We start from the raw sequence: 7,072 nt of genomic DNA, 5'->3' as shown, positions 1-7,072 counted from the left end.
GACAACTAGGCTAAAGAACAGCTTCTATACCAGAGCAACAACCATATTGAATTCTACGGTATAGTGCAATATTGGGTTTTCAGTTTCAATTATATAGAATCGGTGGGTTTCAAAAATTTTTACTACCGGTTCTCTGGGTGTGGCTTGATAAGCGTGGCGTGGCTTGGTGGGCGTGGCATGGGAAGGATACTGTAAAATCTCCATTCCCTCCCCATTCCAGGGGAAGGTTACTGCAAAATCCCCATTTCCTCCCCATCAGCTGGGACTCAGGAGGCAGAGAATAGATGGGGGCGGGGCCAGTCAGAATTTTTACTACTGGTTTTCCGAACTACTCAAAATTTCCGCTACCGGTTCTCCAGAACTGGTCAGAACCTGCTGAAACCCACCTCTGTATTGAATGTAAAGGATGTATGTTTGTGTTTTTATTTTTATAGTTAAAACTGAAGATGGCATTTAATTTCGTTGTACATGTGAAATGACAATAAAGTAAACTAATGCAGATCCTTCTGGACTGCTGGATGCCATTCCCCGGTAATTTATTCTCCTCGACGATCTTCGAGAAAGAAGTCTCCTATTTCTCTGGAAACATCTGTACGTGGGATGGCATAGCAAACCTTTCCGATTTTCTAGTTGCAGGGATGGGAAAGAAGGGTGGTGTGTAAAATTCAGTTTCTTGTGTGCTTTTTATTAAGGCGTGGCAGCCATGCACAACTTTTGAAGAAGCTTTTTCCCTGCCCCCACTCCACACAATCGGTGTGTGTATATATAGTTTGCACGCAGAATTTAGTCCAATATCTATCAAAGGATAACATCTGTTCAGAGGATGAATCGAAATGAGTTTTCCTGTCGTTTCCACCGTTTGTATTACCTGGTGAAGCTACTTCAACAAGCAGCCCCAATCTTACCCTATCAGAGTTTGAGTTTTTATTCGTAACTCCAGGTTGGGTACCAAAAAAAATAGTATTTTTAAACTATGCATAATTTGTGTAATTGAACGTGGTACTCTTCAACTGTGTTTGATTTTAATAAGATCTGATGTTATAAGAAAGATGAAATCTAGCGCCATCTGAAGATGCCAAGTTTGGGGGAAAGTGCAAATCAAAATCACCACATGGCTGAATTCACACATCAAACTAAACTAGTATCAGTTTGTGGAGTAATGTGTTATATTAATACATTATTCAATAAGGTATGATTAAAGAAACTAGCTTAGGATAATTAGAAATCCAGACTTTTGTGTCTCACTCATCAAACTATTATTACATAAATTAGAGTAATATATGAACTCTGCCTCTTTTACCAGGTAATGCTGGTGTGGCAACTACATCATCCATAGATGATCTGGAATCAGTGAACTGTTTTGCAACCTAGTGTTGGAAGTTAAAACCCACCCCACTCCTAGAAAAATGAAATATTTTAGGATATACTAAAAAGGCAGAATATTTCCCCTAAAAGAGAAGTAGAAATTCAGAGAAGCAGAAACTCATTCCCCCCACCTTTGTCAATGGGCCATTAAGGCCTCAGCATTCCATCTGCAACAGAAAGGACCCATATAGCAACAGAAACTCACCACATGGCACCTGGGAAGATTACATCAGTCAGCAAAACTAGCTAAGACCCCCACCCCCTGGGAGTCTGATAACCAATCAGGATACTCTTCCTGTGCCCCAGGAAGTTCAAAGCTCAGAGGGGGCATAAAACCAAGGCACACTCAGCATCTCAGCCCTTTTTTGTTCAGGAACTCAAACCATGTGATCCTATCCACCATTAAATCATCTTTCCAAGCAGTCTCCATGTTTCCAGTGTCTTTTTCCCCACTTGGAACTGAACCCAGAAGGATATTTCTTCCAACACTAGCTAACAATAGGTTACCTCTGAACATAGTATAGAAATTGTACTGCTTCAAACACATTGTGCAATCGCAAAGCAGGATTGGCTGTGACTTGCCTATAAACCTCTGCCATATTGAGGGGAGGGGGTGATCCCAAAGTATCATCACAGCATAACATTGAAATAAAATAGCAAACAGATTTGTGAGAGGAGGTAAATTTTCTTTTCAGAAGTATACAATATTCGTAAAACATATCAATCAGAAAAGACTGTGGACAATGCACAACAGGGAAAATAAATATTCATAATAAACGATCAGTTTAATAAAGATACCATAGGATGCTCAGATGCCTGTCCATAATCACATCAAGTTCCATAATGTTGGGGCTTCCCTTGGAAAAGTCTGCCTTCTGGCTGACAACTTTGTTCCGGCAACATTCTTAGTAGCTCCTCCTTTGGAATTCAGATTGGATGGGCAGAATCATGTATGGCAAGAAAAGTCCCTGAGATGGAGAGAGAATCTGAGGTGTATGTTTATGTATGTGTGTGGCATTTGTGTGCTGCTGACCCCCCCAATGATGGGCATTGTAAGAAGAAATCTATCCACTGTCCTCATACAGGTATCTCACTACCCAGAAATCCCTGAAGCCTTCAGAAGCCAAAAAAATCCAATATGTAAACTTTGCTATCTTCTCTATTGAGCCATAAACTGATATACAGAATGTGGCTAGCTTTATATAATAGCGTACACTAAGGCAAAAACCAAAAACCACCTTATGGCTTACCACAGTCACCTGAACTTCAACATTGAACCACAAGCCTAGATTTAACACCATTCACAAACCTTATTTTTGTTTGTGAAGGGAAACTTCATCTTTCCAGACCAGACTGGATTGAGAAATCCCTTCTTGACAGTATTAACTCGATCCAAGGGTTCAGATGAATACATGATGAGCCAACCAGGATAGAGAATAGTGTAAGTACTTCCCTGTATCTCCATGACATCAGCTGAAGGGCTTCAGGCAAGATGCTTGCATTGCTTGAATTAAATTCAAGTAGTCCTCGACTTAACAACCACAATTCAACTCAAAATTTCTGTTGCTAGATGAGATGGTTGTTAGGTGAATTTGTCTCATTTTATGACCTTTTTTGCCACAGCGGTTAAGTGAATCACTTCAGTAAAGTTAGTAACACAGTTGTTAACAGGGAATCAGGGTTCCCCATTGACTTTGTCAGAAGATCACAAAAGGCAATCATATGACCCCAAAATACCGCAACTGTCATAAAGATGAGTCAGTTGCCAAGCGTCTGAATTTTGATCACATGACCATGGGGATATGGCATGGGTGTCAAACTCGCAGTGTCACATTGCCGTCATTTGACGTTTCATGACACCTTTTCCCCTTTGCGGAACTGGGGTGGCCGTGGCCTGCACATGATGCATCTGGCCCACAGGCCACCAGTTTGACACCCCTGAGATATGGCAATGATCATAAGTGTGGAAAACAGTCATAAGTCACTTTTTTCAGTGCCATTGTAACTTCAAACCTTCACTAAATGAACTGTTGTAAGTTGAGGACTACCTCTATTGGCATATTTGTGATTGGAGACCCCTGGAGGCTGCATCGGGGGAGAAGGGCACTCATGCTGGATCAGTTTTATTAAACCTCCCCTTCAGATCTCCAACAAACTGAGGGCTGAGGATCCTAGTATCTACTACATCTCATGCCATATCAAGGCCCTTCCTTCCATATGGCATATGCCATGGCAGTATTAATGCAATTTTATCATGGTGTCTTGTAGATAATAAATGCTTATATGCTTCGAATGAGACAAGACACCCCAAATCAAAGCTTTGTGGACTGAAATGAAAACATATGCTACTAATCTAATATTGATGTATCCAAATGCATTTGTAGTCCTAGGACAAAATCTCAATGATTAGGCTCTAATGATCACACCCTCTACACAAAGCAGAAAGGCACCCTCCTAATCCTGAAGAAAACAGATTTCTCCTCACACATAGGTCAAAGAATCAACAATCAAACATTGCAGATCTCCGAGTGGCTTAAACAGTCTTTAAGTTAACCACCACATTCTAAATGGGGCCTTTGACCATCTAGCTAAACCAACCTATCTATCTGGCTCCAGAAAGAGTGCAATTTATTATATAATTGTTTCTAGGGACCTTCTCCCTTTTGTCAAGTTACTCCTAAATTTGATGGTGATAATCTCCCAATTTTGCTTTATTTAAATATTTTCATTCAAGGAATACATACTGAGGGTTGCTACCAACCCTTATTAATGCCAGCAGGAAAAGTTACCATTGAGCTAAGTGGACCCCATATTTAAACCAAGTGATAACTGAGCTACTGGCCTCAGATCACTGATGGCGCCTACAGTCTGCCCTGCTATCAACTGAGCCTCCTGATGCACTTTTAGAAAACTATAAGGCCCATATCTAAGAGCTCCACCAACATCTAACCCATGGTAATGGTGCAGCCTCAAGACAACAAGAATGCCACTCCAAATCGTGGTTTGACCAGGACTGTGTTAGTGGCAAAAATCAACAACCCTCTCACTATCACTCACCAGGCTTGTATATCCAGCACAGCATCAGCTGTACAGGATCTCCTCCAACAGAAGAGACCCTATAAACCACTGCTGACATGCAAGAAAAAGGAAGCCATGAGAAACAACTGGACATATTTCATTCAGACAGTCAAACCCAGTCAATTCCATCAGACGACATCAAGCTCCCAAAGCAATGGTCCATCCATGGTGGACTGCCATATCCCCACAGAGACTTGGGAGGCACATTTTCAGGAACTATACATGGACACTCTGTGAAAAGTGGAAGTCCTAGCCAAACTATAGAAAATCGGGCAATGTAGGGACCAGTGACAGTGAGAGAGATCAAGAATCTTGTTGTTCAACTAAGGAAAGGCCACAGGAGATCTGATCTCAAGTTATTATTTAATAACAACTTGAACTTTTGGGTTCCCACTCTGGGCTCACTCTTTACCTATATAGACACCCATGGCTGAATCTCCAAGGATTGGGGGCTTGCAGTCATTATCCCCATACACGTATCTAATCAAAGTGTTTCACGTTTTCCTAATGTTGAATGAGGATTTTTTTTTAAAAAAATGGATTTAGTAAGGCCATCCAACTCTGGAAGTATACAACCAGTCCAATACATATATTAAAAACACTACTAAAAACCTCAGGACTGCCTGGACCAAAATGAACTCCCTAATCCTGCTCCACAGCCACCCCAATCCCAGACCTGGGACCATAGCCAGTCTAAGAGACTTCTAGAAAGCAAAGAGAGAAGGAGCCCTTGTATCTTTGGGAATGCTGTTCCAGAGGGCTGAGACTGCCACTGAGAAGGCATGCTTCCATTGTTCTGTAAATTGGCAAATTTAAGTGATGGGATTTGGAGAAGGCTGACTCTGTCTGAACGCCTATATTGCAAGTTTGTTGTTGCTGTGGTTACTTAGTGTCTATTTAGAGTAGTGGAAGCACAGGCTCACTGGCAGCCAAGATTTAAATGTCAGCCATATGCTTTCTACTGCACAGCTAACAATTTAAATAATAGGTAAGTGCATGTTTTTCCTTTTTAAATATAAGCCTGGATGAATATGTCATCTGGAGAGGTGATATTTGCCTAAAATACATTTTGCATGCAGAATGGAACATAATTTGCAAGCAGATGTCAGCAAAGATCACATCGGTAGCAGGTTATCAAGTGAACTGAAAGAACTGTTTCAAAACAGTTTTGCTTGTCTTTTAATTTCCCTGCAGCATATATAGAATTGGGATGAGATAAAGTACAAAAAAAAGTATAAATTACATTCTGTAACAATGCCAAATTAAAAGTTTCTTTTTAAATTCAAAATCAAGCAGGCAACAAACCTCTCCAACGTGTTTGTCTGATGGGCCCATTTGAATTTTTTACTCAATTAACACCATTGCAACTGATCCACAAACTAAGTGCATGGGCCAAGTGTGCAAAACACACTGGATAATACGTGATTGGCTAATTTACAATTCATGTCATTTCCACACACAGCCATTTGGTCATCCAAACTAAAATATTTGTAGCCTTTACCTTGGAATTACAGAAATACCCAAGGTTATAATCTGATTTCTTGAACTCAAAATCGTCTTTGTTTTGAATCTGGAAAAAGTTTAGTTAAAAAGCTGGTAAAATCACAAATAGACCAACTGGTTGTGCAAAATGTGAAAAAAACCTATTTACGTGATTAGGCATATTATGCAAATTCAGAAAACTGGTTGAATTAAACATATTGAAAGAACATACTACATACTGTGTAATACTTGGTTATTTGGGGAATAAACAACAATCTTAACTGAATAAAAATAGGAAAATTTTGAAGAAAGGTATACTTTTAATTTCTGATATTTAATTGTAGCAGTGAGATTAAAGCATTCAATACAAGATTAACTGAGAAAAAGCAGTCCGCAGATTGAATGACACAGTACATGCTTTCATAAAGGTCCATAATAGATAATGCCTCTGTCCTCCAAAACTGGTCCTTAGATAAAACAAAATTCTCTCAGAATAGAAAGCCCTCTGCATTCAATAAAACTACTAATTTGATTGGAAGGATATCAACTATTAAGATGAATATTTTGCTTAGAATTTTATATTGGTTCCATACAATTCCAATTAGATTGGGGAAAGACTTCTTTGAAGAATTGAATAAAATGGTGTTAAAATATATTTGGCAGGGAAAGAAGGCGAGGATAAAATTAAAGCTGTTACAAGATGCTAGAATAAGAGGGGGTTTTGGCCTACCTAATTGGGAACTTCATTATCAAGTGACAAGTTTGATGTGGATTAAAGAATGGATAACTTTAAGAAATATTAGATTATTGAATTTAGAAGATCATGATTTGCTGATGGGGTGGCATCCTTTTTTATGGTATAAGGGAACAAAAATACAGAAGTATTTTAGAAGAACACCATACTCATGAGGCTTTGCTATTAAATTGGGAGAAGATTAAAAAACATTATTTGAAAATTCCAGTCTGAGTATCAACAATTGAAGCATTTTCATATTCAGTAATATTTAGAAGAGAAAAAATTGTTAGATATAGTGAATTAATGGATGAAAAGGGTGAACTTAAATCAAAGCAAGAACTGGAAGAACAAGGTTTTAAGATGGATTGGTTTTCTTATTTGCAAATACGTTCTAGATATGAAGAAGATTTT

The sequence above is a fragment of the Pituophis catenifer genome, unplaced genomic scaffold, assembly GCF_029215685.1.
Source record: "Pituophis catenifer annectens isolate HBS135680 unplaced genomic scaffold, rPitCat1.0.hap2 SCAF_2, whole genome shotgun sequence".
Taxonomy (NCBI): Eukaryota; Metazoa; Chordata; class Lepidosauria; order Squamata; family Colubridae; genus Pituophis; species Pituophis catenifer.
The sequence above is the reverse complement of the archived record's forward strand: the minus strand, read 5'-3'. Positions refer to the sequence as shown.